We start from the raw sequence: 18,297 nt of genomic DNA, 5'->3' as shown, positions 1-18,297 counted from the left end.
TGAAAAATCCCTTCATCACTATTCTATGTTAGCCAATTCGATTAAATTAAATCATCTGGGATTCCAAGAATTTGAACTGGTTTGTACAGGTCCTGTTTTACATATTTTAAAAATAGAACAAATAACTCTGGCATGTCTGGGTGGCCTGGAATCATGTGTTGATCGCAATTCTCGTACTTTAAATATCGATTTCTCATACCATGGCTTGGGGTATTGTACATTGCTTATCGTGCCGAGATTTTCAATTAACGGTATTTGGGGGTATGATGTATTGATTGGTATTGACCTGTCTTGTTGCACAGCTCTTGAGCACGAAACCATGCAACAAAATATTTCTTAATATTTTAGTACGGGAACCCCAGGAACTTCGTCAGTTTCAAAACGAAAAACGGTAGATGAAAGGAGTAATGAGGCTGAAAATTCATCCCACAAAAATGCTAAATGCGACAGGGAAAAGCCGCGGAAAAAAATTAATGGTGTCCAAGACAGAAGGGCTGCCAAGTCTTTAGCGCGAGACTTACACATGTTCATGCTTATTTGGCGGCATTTTCCTTTGAACTATTGTTTTTTCTCTTTCATCTTTACAATTTGGCCAAAAAATCACGCATTCACTTCCTAAAAAGTTGGCAGAACTGGAACACAATGATTCCCCTGGCAAGGTTGGCTGTTGCTGATGAAAAAATCAGACAATGCTCTGTGAATATTACCGTTAGTTGCCCCAAACATGCAAAAAAAAGTCTGCTTTGAATATGGGAACAACTAAGTTAGGTTAAGCACCAAAAGAATAAACAACAGATCAACAAAAATGATTAAATACAGCGTATAATGTCTCCTTCAAAACAAAGGACACCCACTTTGTATTTTGCAGCAAACTCTTGATTTTTAAGGCATACTAGGGCTAGTAGGTCAGTTTTGCTGGACTAGCAGTTTTTCCAACAGGGCTAGTAAAATCCTGCTGCCAATAAGTCCTGGGCTAGTTAGCTGTAACAAAATTTTTAAACCCCTGCTCTTTTTTTCTCTCATTTTTTTAGATATTGATAATGAGCTAACTGTTGTTGGTAGGTGCATAATAGTACGCTACAGAGGAAATCATGTTTCATTTTGAATGATCCATTTTTTAAAAATAGTAAATTTGAAAAAAAAAAGTAATTGTAGTTATGCAATTAGGTATTGATATGATTTATTGACTTAGTCAAAACTTATCTCTTGTTTCTGACAGCAACAGTGTCAGTGGTGGATTCAAAAATGCATTAGTTTGTGGTTGTGTCAATTTATCGGGTCATTATACCACATGGTATTATGACCCCAGGTTCACTTTTTAGGGGGGTTCAAAATACCATATGACTGGCTTCAAAGTTATTGTGAAACTGCCTATTCTAGAGGTGGCCTGAATCAGATGTGGATACAAAAAATTCTAAAGACCTTTTAGAGTACATACAATCTAAGACTTTCTCATCTTGCAATAGTATTTAAACGTTTGACTTTACACTTTACATAAGTATTCCCCATTCCAAACTAAAAGACACATTGAAAGAGTCAGTACAGTATTGCCTGTATCATATAAAAAAGAATGGTGAACATAGATACTATTAGTTATCTTGGTGTAATCAGGGGTGTACAGAATTTTACACCGTTGTTGAAAATTCATACACCCTGAGGCGCAGCCGAATGGGTGTGTGAATTTTCAACAACGGTGTAAAATTCCGTACACCCCTGATTACACCAAGATAACGAATTTATTTCTTATGAACAATTCCTTTACTCATTTTGAAATCAGGATGTAAAATTGTAAAAATGGTGATGAAAATTTTCCAGCGTAATATTTTTTCAATGTCCATGTTGCTGCACATTGTCAAATACTTTTATACTTTATTTTTGGAAAAATTCAGAAAATTTTTGTGTTTTTTCGAGTAATATTTTTTTTTTTTTTTTTTTTTTTTTTTTTATTATTTTTTATTTTGGCAAAATTATATTTTTTATTTTTTTTTTGGCAAAATTTTTTTTTCCCCGGGTGACAACAAATGGAAGTTTTTAACAACCTTGACTGGCTATACAGCCCTTGCACGGTCGGCTAAAATATCTCCCCGGGTGAACAAGGGTGGGGTGTTATTTACACCGGGGTAGTCAACCAATCAGATTTCAGTATTTTTGCTGCATAAGAAATAGAAGTAGCATATTACTCTATTGCAATAAAAAATCATAATATCTAATAAAATTTGTAGATTTAGCTAACAAAGTCCTTATATTTGTATAAAGTAACATTCGTTTATAGTGGAAAATTGTTTTAACGTTGAATAAGCTACAATTAAAAATTGCTTGCTGGTTCTCTCTGTGATTACCATTATATTACGCTGGTTCATTTCCCAATCAATCAGTCACCAAGGGAAGATAAATACATCGATTTTCGTTCATAGTCTTTTTCAAAAATGATGAACGGTTCTTTATATTGGTATGTTATCATTTTAAATGTTTCAAATTTATGAAATTATATTCGTACATCAATTTTTTTGATACACCAATAACAAAAACTGAAATATATTGAATTGATACATTTTGTAATTATTCAAAATTATATCAGAAACCTAAACTTAATTATAAAATAATGAACCTGTTAAGGGGAGATAATACTCGCATAACTTTTTCGAATTGGCACATAATACAACGAAATGTCACTCTTGCATACAAATGGCACATCAATATAATTAATTATCTGCGAAATCGTCCCCCACCTTCAATGATGATTCTAAATTATAAATATAACCAAAAGTTGTTAATCTATAGATAGTTAAGACTAATGAAAGCTAACCCAATGTAAAAATATTTCTTTGCAATTTTTTAAAACTTCCTCAGAAAAATACTCGAGCCACCTGACTTTCATAGCTCAAAATTAACGTTTTTACACAATATTTGAATAAAGTAGTTGAAGATTATTCGCTTCTCAAAGTGTAAGACGCAATAAAAATCGTATGCTTGCACCATCCTACCGAAATACGGATTTAATTAAGTCCTGAACATTTCAACATTTCTTCGTATATTTTGAACAAAACCAGTTTTAACCAAATCACAAGTACGTGTTAAGATCCGACTAAATACCTATTTTCCTATATGGTCAGGTAAAGTTGCTAATAGAAGTATCTTGTCTTGGGGAGGGATAAATCCTACTTTGTAAAAATCACTCTGAATCAAACAAAAAATTCTCTGAAACTAACCTGCCGCATTTTTGCGCCTGTCCCAAGTCAGGAGCCTCTGGCCTTTGTTAGTCTTGTATGATTTTTAATTTTAGTTTCTTGTGTATAATTCGGATTTTAGTCACTGAACTATGAAGGATGCCTCCGGGTGCAGTAGTTTCTCGCTGCATTGGAGACCTATTGGTGACCTTCTACTGTTGTCTGTTCTATGGTCGGATTTTTGTCTCTTTATGACACATTCCCCATTTCCATTCTCAATTTTATTATTCTTGATTGAAAACATATCTGTTACGTTTGGAGGACGTGTTTTTCAACTCACTGTCAGCATTCCAATGGGAACCAATTGTGCCCTGTTCTTCTCGACTTGTTTCTTTATTGTTATAAGGCTGATTCATACACGAACTTATTAGGAAGAAAGATAAGAAGTTAGCAATATCCGTTAATCTACTTTCCGCTAAATAGATGATGTTCTCTCACTAAATAATTCAAAATTTGGTGACAATGTTGAACGCATCTATCCCATCGAACTAGAGATAAAGGATACAACAGATACAGTTAAGTCTGCCTTATATCTTGACTTACATCTAGAAGTTGACAATGAGGGTCGGTTGAAAATAAAACATTACTACAAAAGAGATGAGTTCAGCTTCCCAATTGTGAACTTTCCATTTCTATGTAGCAACATTCCAGCAGCGCCTGCATACGGAGTATATATCTCCCAATTGATTTCCTATCATAATTTCCTTGATGGAGGGTTGCTGCTAACAAGGAAGCTATTAAACAAAAAGTTCCAAATGGTGAAGTTTTAATGTTCCCTTCATAAATTTTGCAGACGCCATCACGAGTTGGTTGACCGTTATGGGATAACCGTTTCACAGATGATATCTGATATGTTCCTTATGCCGTAACTACAATCCACTTCCCTTTTCACCACGAATGTGACCTACCGAATTAAGACTATTTACCAGGTTTTTTATAACATGAGCAACATGACGGGTGCCAGGATCTGCTTACTCTTCCGGAGCACCTGATATCACCCAAGTTTCTGTTGGGGTTCGTGTTGCTTAGTCATTAGTTTTCTATGTTGTGTCTTGTGTACTATTATTTGTCTGTTTGTCTTTTTATTATTTTGTAGCCATGACGTCAGTTAATTTTCGATCTATGAGCTTGATTGTCCCTCTGGTATCTTTTGCCCTCTTTTATCATGTGCACTGATGTCTAATATTTAAAAAAAAAAAAAAAATCAATCATCAAAATAGAATGGAAAGAATACTTTTATGGCACTGTACATTTTTTTTATTGTCCATTGTTATTGTTAAACAATAAAACCACCTTGCTAAGCAAAGTACACTGTAGGTCTTGTAGCTTGTTGCTTCAATGAGGTTTACCCAACATCTCCTTTGATTTGCAACAAGAAAGTTTATATAGTGAAAATGATATCGGTTTTTTACACTATGATTTTCCTGGGACCATTTGGAGGAAATGTTGGACCATCTTCCATTGCTCCGACAATAATTTTGTTGTTCTTAGAAATATGAAATGCATAATTTATAATCAGTATTGCAGCTGTGTCTCCAGAATTGCTTATTTGCATTCTTACTACACCACTTAAATTGATAGGTTTTTTTTTTAATTATTGATCCATCTTGAAGAAGTTTAATGTGTTTTATTTTCTTTGAGCTATAATTACATATCCACCTTGATCCATTATTAAATGCCATACAAGTGACTGTTGAAAAGGTGGTTTTGAATTTTCTGGATAGATTGAATAGTTATCAAAAGTACCAGGATTATAATTTAGTACGCCAGACGCGTTTCGTCTACATAAGACTCATCAGTGACGCTCAAATCGAAATATTGATAAAGCCAAACATGTACAAAGTTGAAGAGCATTGAGGATCCAATATTCCAAAAAGTTGTGCCAAATACGGCTACGGTAATCTACACATTTTCTCCTCCAATCTTCCATACATTGATGCAATGGTTTGTTGTGTAATACACCCAGGAACAAAATTTGAAAGACCTTTGCACTTGGTAACATCAACCGATCTTATTTTTTCCTTTTCTGTTTTTTCTTTTCCTGCAGTTTTAATGACCTTCATCACATCCTTTGATGCTATTGAATTCTTGATAAATGTGCTCTTCAACTCTAAAGCCCTAAAATTCTCCTTTGTCTTGTTTTCATAAGCTTCCAACGGCTTAATCATGTTGTTTACTCTGTCATCAAGTTGGCTTAGAAGTTTCTCTGACTGTTCATGAATGGTATCTTTTAAAACTTTCTCTTGATGTTGTGTTGCTTGTTTTTCCTCTGTATAGCTTGAAAGTCCTTCTGTTTTCATCTTCTGAAGTGTCTCCATGTTTGTTATCAATAAAGTAAGATCTTTGGCTGTGCTAGCATGCAAGTCTCTCAGAACATTTATAGCAACTTTGAATTTTTCACTTATTTCAATCAGTTATGTGTATTATGTGTGTTTGTAATACACAAAAGACAGATAACTTCTTCACAGTCAGTACAAAATAAGCAGCATATTTTCCCAGAATGTTTATCACATGTAATACTATTGAAATCATAAGTGTGTCCTTTTGGTCAGATGCAATATTTTTCTAATCAACAATTTTATGTTCTTCTGTGGATTTGACCTTCTGATGGATTTTCCTGCATTGATCACATACCAATAAATTACACAGTACAGTCTTACAACTAAGCCCGAGAAATCACATCAAAATGATGTTGGGCTTATCATCTGCACCACTTAGAAAAACACAATAATTTCAAATTAAACTGTCACTCCAATTAAAATTTGTTAGATGACAGGAAGCACATGTTATTTTATCCTGATCCACAAGTGGTAATTGTTGCATACTAGTAAATGGATTAAAAGTAAAAATACACGACACTGCCTCTCCCGTTTTTGAGAGGTTTTATATAAAAATGACCCTCCTTTTTATAACATACTATATAAAAATGCAATTACGTTTGATAACTATATATTGATTTGGGGTATGTATGATCTTCATTTCATATAAGAATATGCTATTCAGAATCTTAAAATTATAATATACTAAATTAAACTAATATATGAATTAATATGTTCACCTTCAAAATAAGTTCCAAATGTCCCCCCTTTTTTTCATGGGAAAAATTTGGTTCATTATTTAGGGAATCACTGATGACTAGAGTGAGATAAGTCCTCCTCCCCCCCCCCCCCCCCCCCCCCCCCCCCCCCCATTTTACAAAAAGTTCTGGATCTGCTCCTGACTATAGGTGCTGAACGTTATGTTACATGTATATTAAAATTGATACAATTTTTAGGCCAGAATGGCACACCCCTACCATAAAAATATTGAGGTATCATTTAGTATCAATGGGATCTATAAATATATCCCCTAGATGAGAAAAGACCTAATTGTTCTTCTTATATTCTTTTTTTTTTCTTCTTAACATCTTTTGACAATCTATCAATACATGCAATAAGAGGGTGTGGCTGAGCTCTCATAATATTTTAGTAACAACAAATTGATGTATATGTAACATGTGTAATGAACTTAATTAAGCTGTTTAAATTTACTGAAATTTACCATATTAAAGATTCAAAGCTTAAATATAACATATAAAACTATGAAAAATAATACATTATTCAAAACTCATGCTTCTTCTTTTTAATATCTGATGAGGTAATGTGTAGATGTAAAACTAAATCAGAATATTTACTTTTTACTTTGTAATTTCTTTACTTGAGGGTTTATCAAAAATTTACACACTCAGTTTTTGTTTTAAACATCTGTTTTATGTAATATCATCTGTCCCCTAATCAGTAGTGGATGACATATTTATACCTCTACTTAACCATTTTATAATTGAGAGAAGATATGAAATTTTCACTCGAAGGGCTTAGTTGGAAGACTGAGTAAACATTTCCACTTAATTTTACTTTCTTCTTCACACATTTGACATGATAAAACTGTCTGTCCTTTTTGGAAAGATTTTGATGAAGCCATTTTCTGTGTATAAGTTTACCATGTTTACATGAATTTAAATTTCCAACGTATTTTATTGCTTAAATTTTATCTATTGTCAAACTTCTTTGTCATTAATATGTACCTTGGTAACTTTAAATATCTTTAGATATATACATGATATATGATTACCGGTAAAACATAACACATTCACGGCTGGATTACCGGTAAAACATAACACATTCACGGCTGGTAATCTACACACGCAGAACATTTGGTTCTGCAATGAAAACCGTGAGAGGATTTTCCGGTTGTGCTTGAGTGGAGTAATTGTCACCGCTTCAAAAGGTATGTACATTTCTAAATCTCAATTTTCTTATTCAACTGATCAAAATATTAGAAATCGAAGAATGCTATGCTGTGGTGAATACTTTAACGAAGAGATACATGTATCATTTACTGTTGTACGTAGAGTTGAACTCCTACAAAATCAGTTGTCCCACAAGAAATTGCCTAAAAAACTGACATTTCAATTTTGAAATGGTTCTATTTACAGACCTACAAGTTCAAATTTAGTTTTTTTTTCGGGCAATGGGTATGAATGTTAATTTTGGCGGCGTGTGCGCTGTCCTGTGTTGATAGATCTAGACGTCTTAATAATTCCAAAAACTACATTTTTTCATTAAGTCATGCGTGAGGGGACTCACTTTTGCACAGAAAAAGCAAAGAAAAAAAATATGGAAGAAATTACCTATTTTTACTATAGGGACTACATTCCTAGACCACGAGCAAAGGGAATTAATTGTGATCTGAAGCCAACAGGGGTTTGTTTTTTCACATCGCGCCATATCTAAGAAACGATTATGATTATTGCTTAAAATTTTATACACTTCTTAATTAACTTAATCTTAAGATCTGTTTACTTTTTGGTGATGATTATTGAGTAGTTTTTTTTTTTTTTTTTTTTGGGGGGGGGGTCCCATGTCGCACCGTATCTCAAAAAGAAATTATGATTCTTGCTTAAAACTTTGCACGCTTCTTAGTTATTTTAATGTCAAGATCCTTATACTTTTTGGTGATGATACAGAATTTTATTTTAGAGTTATTGATTTTTAAAAAAGGGGGGGGGATCACATGTTGTGCCGTATCTCAAAAAGGATTTATGATTATTGCTTAAAACTTCACACACTCCAGTTATATGAATCTTATGATCTGTATACTTTTTGGTGATGATTCAAAGCTTTATTTTACAGTCATTAAGTTTTTTGTAAAAAAGGGAGGGTTTTCACATGTCGCGCCGTGTCTCAGAAACTATTTATGATTATTGCATAAAACTTCACACACAAGACAACGGGCGTATCACGCGCTTGTGGCACAGCTGTTTATTTCCTCCAGTTTTTGTCCCTTACTAACGATGTTTTTTTGCTCAATGGGCCACAATATAAAAATAAGGACCAAAACTTGACCTTGTTCACTGATCCATGAAATGAGGTCGAGGTCAAGTGAAAACTGTCTAACGGACATGAGGACCTTGCACGATACTCACACACAAAATATAGTTATCATATTTCTAATTATAAGAGAGAAATTAACTTTACAATACATTACAACTTGTTTTGAAGTATCCACTGAACCATGATAATGAGGTCGAGGACAATGGACATGTGACAGACAGAAACGTAAGAGATGATTTCAGCTTCCCAATAGTGAAGCGTTAGGAAGCTGAAAAAAAAACATCACTTCGTTAATTTTACGGATGCCATCACGAGTTGGTTGACCGTTACGGAATTTCTGTTATAAAGATGGTATCGGATATGTTCCTGATGTTGTAACTACAATCCTGTTCCCTTTTCATGAATGTGACCTACCGAATTAAGACTTTTTACCTTTTTTTGTGACATTTTTACCTATTGCGTCCGTTTGTTTTGATCACGCATCATTATCATTATTATTAAAGGACTAGGGGCTATAAGGGCCATTTTTGGCCCCACCCCCAAATTTCATTTAATTTGTCATGTTGTAAGTCTATACCTTAGACCTTCTGAAAATAATCGAATTTTGGGTCTAGCTCGTTTATTCTGTTGCCTAGCAACCACTAAAATGGCGGGGTTAAATTCATCAAATATGATTATTATACAGCTTTAATATATCTTTATTTGAAATTGAACCTGTTTAGCATGTAGTGAACTTTACACTTGTACACTATTTAAATATAACATAATTAATTGCACATTTTTGCCAAATTCACTGTTGTTTCTCCCTAGCAACATATCTGTGCCCATGGCAACCGCGATTTGTTTTCTATTTACAAGATTTAATTTTAAATATATTGAAACAGAAAGGCAATTTAAGATGTAAATTGTAAAAAGAAACGAACTCCAAGGTAAATATTAAGAGGGAAAGCAATATTGAAACAGGAACAAACAAAACAAAACACCGGGTCTTGCTGATATATACAGATTGTGCATCTGATGCTGGGTTGGGTCTCACTTATCAGCGACAAGAAGAATGATATAAAGGCAAGACACATTAAGCGCTAAGAAATCTTAATATTGATTATCTTAAATAAATAGATAAAGACACATTCCAAAGTCAGTGTATTTCCATGGCAGTAGTTATGTTTCCGGAAGGGATTGGGGTTGAAGGGGGGCACTTCTATTTACACCTTTTTAAGCTTGAATAAGTGAAAAGTTAAGAAAACTATCAGATATATATGATATAACTTTTTTTCCTACGCAATTTATGAAAAGGTATATATATTTTTAAAATGTAAAACTGGGTAAGGTGACAAAACAGCTGCACCCCCTATCAATTAAGTATTGAAGTACACCCCCTCCCCTTCTAGACTTATGTAAAGGATCGTTAGGGTTGACTTTTCGAAATTCATCTTATTTCTATTATCTATTTCAGTCGTCCAGACTTATAACCGTATCATTCTATAGAATTACAAAACTGGAACATGCTACTATATCAAATAAATCTGTATTCTTAGATTTTTTCTATATTCATTATATATATATATATATATATATATATATATATATATATATATATATTGTTTTTTTGTAGTTTTTGTCAATGTAAAACTTTTCGCCTTTACTAATCTTAGTGTCGTATGACTTGGTCTTTGATCATCATGACAATATTCATTATATATTCGTCAAAATTATTGAAAACAAGAATGTGTCTTTAGTACATGGATGCCCAAATTGCAAGACTAACAATGGCCAGGAAATCCTAGGTTAGGACAGGTCCAAATAATCGGCAGATCTAAACATGTTATTTTTGTTATCTCAAACCCCCTCTCCCTTTACCTCTAGGCAAAGTAGAAAAAAATTAAACACACAATACACACAGTAAAATTTACTTCAAAAAAAGTCTGAGTCTGATGTCAGATTCAACTACCTTGACCAAACACTTAAACCTGAAGCGAGACACAAGGACAATCGGATGAACAGACTGACATACGCACGGACGAACAAACTGACATACGCACGGACGAACAGACTGACATACGCACGGACGAACAGACCCATAGACCAGAAAACATAATGCCCACAATTAAATGGGGCTTAACAACAAAGCCGGGTCACATTCTAAAATGTACACTTCATTTTTACGCATGATTATAAAACTATTCAAAACATAACCTTTAAAAAGGCAACAGACATGTAGTATGCTTACAGACTTCAGGCTCTTGTTTCTATGCATGGAAAGGTCAATTATCCATATATATAATCTCCAAGGGTGACTGGGGTATAGAAATATGGTCACTTGGTCTTCTCCCGACCGGCAGTAACACACTTGCCGAAGTTGGACGTCCGTTTGGCTGTGCGGGATGTATCAAGTTCACAGTCACGTCCGGTCAGAAGGGGGACGTTAAATCTGATGCCTCGGGTAAAGAGAGGGCCACGCTCTTTGCGCGTTTAGAACCCTTGCAACAACTCTCTGAGGGGTCCGTAGGTGGCCTGTTGCAAGGCAAAATTTCTGTCCCTATCCAATATGCCCTCTTTTTCCGGTGGCAGTCCAAATTTAAATTTCTCCGACCTTCATCCCAGATGACCTCTATTGTATCAACCTACCTATTGTATTTATTGTGAACTTGTTCTCGTACTGAATATGCATGAAATATTTGCCACTGGACGTTAAGCAACCAACAATCAATCAATCCATATATATATATATATATATATATACATTTGCAAATTTACAGATCTTACATTGTTGGGTTGATGTTTAGACGAGTTGTATATACATAATGTACATAGCCATGTATCACCATCACTGCTGGTGATGCAATGGATAAATCTGTTGTAGAGTTGTCACAGGCTCAGGTGTACTTATATAATTATATATTTCTACATGTTTATACGGATATATGGATAGTCTACCTTATGCTGTTTCCATTTTTTACCATCAAATTTTTAAGAACTTGTTCTCTATGCACATTCCCCACAAAGACACATCCAATTGGAATATAGGTAGGATCATTTTCGAAATAAATCTCGTGTTTCTCGCCAATTATGGAAATTTAAGTAAAATACACCCCCCCCCCTTTTTTCGTTACATAAATCATGGATCTGACCCTAATACCAGAGAGAGAAGATTGCCCCATTCAAACAACAAATTTTGAATTTATAATTAGCAAAAACATCAGAAATGTGCAGATTTTCTTATATTGAAGGTCTATCTAAAATTCCATAATAAAAAAAAAAATGTCCTCAAAGTTGTTATTGACTGCCTTACACATGAAGGTCATTGCTGTCGGATTTTTTTAAAGAAACTTAACTAGATATACTTAAGAAAATATATAATTAGGAATACACTTTACATTCATAAACAAAAAAATATGTTTCTATAGGCATAAGAATGTATAAACTAAACTTTGTCAGATGAAAAGGTCCAATTTGGACGGCAAATTTCAGCTTTTTATTGCTCTGCTTGGCTATAAAAAATATAAAATAAACTATCGCACCAACCTGTCGTACAAGTGAGAGCTTTAGCGCCATAAAACCAGGTTCAATCCACCATTTTCTACATTTGAAAATGCCTGTACCAAGTCAGATATATGACAGTTCTTGTCCATTCTCTTTTGATGTGTTTTGTTATTTGATTTTGCCAATACTTTTTTCGTAACATGAGGCATCTATATACAAAGTATGAAGCGTCCAGGTCTTCCACCTTCTAAATGATTAAGCTTTAAAGGAGTTAGAATACGCCGCCGCCGGATCACTATCCCTATGTAAAGATTTCTGCGACAAAAGTCGGAGGCTCGAAAAAAATCAATAGCACACTACATTTAGTAAAGGAAGCGATATGTGTTTAAAAGAGGGACGAAAGATACCAAAGGGACAGTCAAACTCATAAATCTAAAACAAACTGACAACGCCATGGCTAAAAATGAAAAAGACAAACAAACAACAGAATTTAAACATACGTATTACAAATTAAAATCTACACAGCGTTATGCTACTGTTGCCTTTATTTATGACACAAGATATATTTTTAGCTGCCTTATTGTAAACTTTCCTTTTCTATGTAGCAAAATTCCAGCAGCGCATGCATACGGCGTATATACATACTTCCAGGGATGAGATATTCCAGGGCTTTTATCTCCTATCATGATTTCTTGATAGAAGGTTGCTGCTCACAAGAGAACTATTAAGAGTTCCAAGTGATGAATTTGGTCAATGCCACTGCTGTTGGAGTTTGTATTTTCTGAGGGTATCACCAGCCCAGTAGTCAGCACTTCTGTGTTGACATGAATTATATTGATATGGTCATGATTACAAATTAACTGTTTACAAAACTTTGAATTTTTTAAATACTAAGGCTTTTCTACCTCAGGAATAGATTACCTTACCTGTATTTGGTAAAACCATTTAGAATTTTTGGTTCTCAATGCTCTTCAACTTCGAACATTATTTGGCCTTTAAAAATAAAACTGATTCGAATGTCACTGATGAGTCTTTTGTAGACGAAACGTGCGGTTTGCTCAAATGTAAAATTTCAATCCTGGTATCTATGATGGGTTTATTTGACATCATGCCTTCGTATATTTTACAGATGTTATCTTGAATTGGTTGACCGTTGTGGAATTTTTGTTTCACAGATCAGGGCCGTAAATTGCCTCCCCTTAAAAAAAAATTTGGACCCTTTTTAGACAAAAAATGATTTATTTTTTTTCGGTTTTTTTCCCTGTATGCAATGTACCTCCCCACAATCCACCACTTGTTAGAATTTTGTTACATTTCAATAATTAAGCGCCTAAAATTATTGAATACAGTTGTCTGCTCTATGGTCGGGTTGTTGTCTCTTTGACACGTTCCCTATTTTCATTCCCTATTTTCATTCTCAATTTTGTAATTCAGAGTAACATTAGGTGTAAAGTATTTTTGTTTACGCTTTATACTGCTTTATGACTTCACAAGCCATTTTTACTAAGTTTTAGTGAAACAATTTGCGAACTTAAAATGAAAGACTCCCTGACATTGCCAACTATAGCACTTTTTGTGGTTTATCCTGCTTTTTTTGTCTGTTTAAATCGAGCTATTTTAACTTCGCTTCACAGACACAATTTACAAACCTTAAACTGAAAATTCACATGTAATTTATTACTCATAATTTTGATCATAAAATTCAAATTAATATAAAGTAACACTGTTTGTTTATACTGAAAGTTTTATTTGGTTACGCTTTATCAAATGCCAAGGCGATTTTTCTGTGACCGGATGAATCCCATCTCTTGAGCACTTCTATACCTTCAATATTGCCAACATTGTCACTTCTATGTATGTGTAGCATAGCAAGACCACACAATCTGTTTCCGTCATTATTGACCTATTCCATGTTTTGAGGCGCCGTAGCGCAGAAAACGACCTTTCATAACTGCAAGACCCAACTGGCAAGGCTAACAAAAGCAGTAGTATTTGCCTTATATTTGGGTAAAACTGCGTGTGTTTGATTGTTTGCTCTATTGTACATTTTGACCCAATCTCCTTTACCGACGTAACAGTTTTCTATCTATGAACTTCTTGTGGCAAGCCATCGTATGGAATATCATTTATATACTCATTAGCAATAGAGCCTATAATGTCTTCCGTCAACTTACAAAAGTACCGTGGTAGCAAGTAAAATCCGTAAAGCATTGGCTTAATATCGTCCGGAAATCTGTCATTGGGATTTTTAATGATGTGATCAATCAGAGGTATAACAATGTTGATCCGATAATGCTGTTCTACAGTTTCAGCTGCTGCATTTGCCCTATGGCGTTGGCGTCCAGATGTCGCGGTTTGTTGATCGTAATGTCGTTCTTATTTGCGATTGTAGATGCTCTTTTAAAAAACCCATCAAAAGCTTCTTCGGTGTATTCCCGTATCTCGAGGAAAGATGCAGCTAGTGAACGGGCTTGAACGTGTGCTTCCACAATATCACAGTTTTCAGATTGAAGCTCTATGGACAAGGGTCTTAGGTATCCTAGTAGGAACTGGGTTACTACCGTTACTATAAATATTTCAAAGATATTCACCAGATTTAAATATCGAACACACCCTGCAATTATGATTATTAATCACCTTGTTGGTCAAATTAATAACCGGTGCTATTAAAATAGTGCATGATTTTAACCATTTATTTTATTTTCTGTTTTTTTTTTCGTTTTTTTGGGGGGTCAGCCCGCAATAGGAGACAACTGCCTACATGCATCCATGTAATTTACGGCCCTGCAGATGATAACAGATATGTTGCAATTGTATTAACTACAATGTGTCTACTTTTCTCGAATGTAACTTACCGAAATTTTGGTACTAGCATGAGCAACACGACGAGTGACACATATGTGGAGCAGGATCATCAGGATCTGATTACCCGTTCATGACACCTCATAACACCCGCGGTTTATAGTAAGAATCGTTTTGATTATGTCCTTTTATGTTGCGTTTTGTGTACTGTTGTATTTGTGTTGATTTTGCTCTTTTTTAGCCATGACGTTGTCAGTTTATTTTCGACTTATTCGTTTGAATCCCTTTGTATCTTTCACCACTCCTTCATTAACGAATATACACTAAATCTGATAAATAGTAACCTTTTCTATGAATAAAACGAACTCAAAATCACACAAAAGTACTACACAAATTTGAACAAAACATATAGATTTAAAGGAGAAGCTATAAAGCCTTCATTTTGAATTTAATCAAAGACAGTAATAGTAATAGTACACCGCTATTCAAAAGTCATATATCGATTTTGAGAAAACAAATCCGTTTCAACGCATGATGGCGTTTGTTTTTATAGAAGGTCAGTGTTTTTGTTGCTCCTTTTGTTTCTCTTATAGTTTATGTGTTTCCCTCGGTTAAGGTTTGTGATCCAGATTTGTTTCAGTCCAATCGATTAGTTACTATTGGAAAGCGGCAAAGAACTATTGACCTTAGGTATTTACAAACTCAAACCGAGGAAAACACCTCAAATATAAGATGAAAACAACGGCACAACGGAAACACTGAACTGCAACAAAAATAAACTCAAACTTACATGAGTATTTGGTAACAACTGTAAATAAACTCATCATAGATACCTGGACTAAATTTAGTATATACGCCAGACGCGCGTTTCGTCTACAAAAGACTCATCAGTGACGCTCGAATCCAAAAAAGTTAAAAAGGTCAAATAAAGTACGAAGTTAAAGAGCATTGAGGACCAAAATTCATAAAAGTTTGGCCAAATACAGCTAAGGTAATCTATGCCTGAGGTAGAAAAGCCTTAGTATTTCAAAAAATTCAAAAATGTGTAAACAGTAAATTTATAAATATAACCATATAACATTCTTATTATTGACTCAATGAGATAGTTTAAATGTTCAAATAACATCTATAACTGGTGTTTGCATGACATATACCTCCTATCAAATAGAATATAATAACATATTGGATATTGTATTACATATCTGCTATTAGTCTTCTCTCGACTGCAGTTTGTTCATTTTCCTATTCTACAACTAAATTTAGATAAGAGCAATAACCTTCCCCCGCCAAAGAAAGAAAGAAAAAAAAAAACAATCAAGCAAGCAAACGCAATAACAGAAAGGTAGCATATACTCAAAAAACACTATAACCTCGTAAAAAATATACAATCAACAGTCAAACAACGTCTAGGGCTTCTTATACACCGAAAATAATGAATGTAAAATATTTCCTTTTGTTTAATCGAGGACGGGGTTTTGGTAAATTGGTGTTCAAACATAAATCAATGAACAGAATTTATAAAATTAATACATTTATTCAAACTCCTTTGAATTCTTAGTGAAAGTAATGTAAAATAAAATCACAAAAATACTGAACTCCGAGGAAAATTCAAAACGGAAAGTCCCTTATCAAATGGCAAAATCAAAAGTTCAAACACATCAAACGAATGGATATCAACTGTCATAATCCTTACTTGGTAGAAAATGGTAGATTAAACTGGTTTTATAGGTTGTTAAACCTCTCACTTGTACGACAGTCGCATCAAATTCCATTATATTGACAACGGTGTGCGAACAAAACAAACAGACATAATAGGTAAAAATGTAAAAAAAAAAAAAAAAAAGGAGGTACAGCAGTCAGCACCGTTGCAATATCTGATCGATTGACCCTGTTTTATTTGAAAATAATTTAACAACAAATTATAAAATGTTTAGGCCGTCTGAAATGACATTTCAAAATATGCGGACTTCACAAACAGATATGTTGAATAACTTAGTTTTTGGAGGGTGAAAAGAAAGCTCAAATTACATCAAAACAATTAACAGATACTTTGATCTTCCATCTCAATATTTCATATCATTAGGGTCTTATAAGACAAAAAAAATGCTTCGCCTAGCGCAGCCTGACACGACCACAGTGATCGATCCTTGAAAAGTTTGGACACAATATTCAAGCTTGAAACTCTTCAAATTGGAATTATGATAAAATTATGGACATAATATATGTTTCTGAATTTTAAAAAAATGTAGTCATTGATCATAAAACTTATAGGACATTTAATTTACCTAGTATGATCTCATTTCCAAATTCTAACAATATTGTAAGATTCAGCATATCCATATACAAAAATTACAAAAAAATATTTTTGCTGAACTCAAGAAAAGTTTAATTTTGGACCCTTGAACCCTTAAAGGGGCACTAGCTGTCAAATTCATGTTCTCCGATTTGACTAAAATTCCCATATTTGTGTTATATCAATGTTCAAAATTATCCGAATTATAGCAAGTCTAAAATAAACAGTTTACAGGACATGGGCATGACAATATGTAGCGTCGTTTCGAGTGTATTTTAGTCTAGACGCCAACTTATTAACTGTCGAGTTGACCTCCCGAATACAACCGATGCCCATATAAGCGACATTAACATAAATATAGATATAGATTGATAGCGGAATTCGTGAAGATTGGATTCTTCTAGGTCTATTTAATTTCATTTATGTATTAAAAATATATGTTAATCATCATTTTTACCTGTATAAGAATGTTATTTTTGAGGATCGAATCAGTCAATCAAATGATTTACCTTTGTTTCACTTTCGATTTTAACATTCTTTTCTTTTAAATAATAAAACACGCACACAATTCATGCTTTATCTATCTCTAGCTATTGGGTTAAATAGAAGTTCACATGAATACGGATTAAATGAGGTCGAATTGTTCACTTGCTTGTGAATAATTCATCATCAGTGTTTCTTAGTTTATTTTGACTAAATAGAACCATAATTATTATTCCACTATTTCACTTTCATTAATGTTTGAACAAAAAGAATCATATTTCATATTTTTTATGTATCTGGTAGCTAATGCCCCTTTAATATCGACTAATTTGTAAACAGGGCTCATAATAAAAAATAAATAAATGCACAATAATCAGTATATCATAAAACCGCAATCACACAAAAAAATAAGAAAAAATCCCCCTTCTCAAAAAAGAAAATTGAAATGAAAATTAAACAATTTAGAAATTTCAGCTTAAAGAAAAAAATGACCCTCGCAGAAAACAACACCCCAAACTTTTATGACCCCCCTCTCCTCAATTATTTTTTAAAATTTCGAGATTAATTTTCTTTCAGGAAAAATGTACAATTTCAGAGAGTAAACTTAAATACAAGCCATTGTCTCTATACTGAAAAA

The sequence above is a fragment of the Mytilus edulis genome, chromosome 3 (genome assembly GCF_963676685.1).
Source record: "Mytilus edulis chromosome 3, xbMytEdul2.2, whole genome shotgun sequence".
NCBI lineage: Eukaryota > Metazoa > Mollusca > Bivalvia > Mytilida > Mytilidae > Mytilus > Mytilus edulis.
This window is presented reverse-complemented; position numbering follows the sequence as displayed.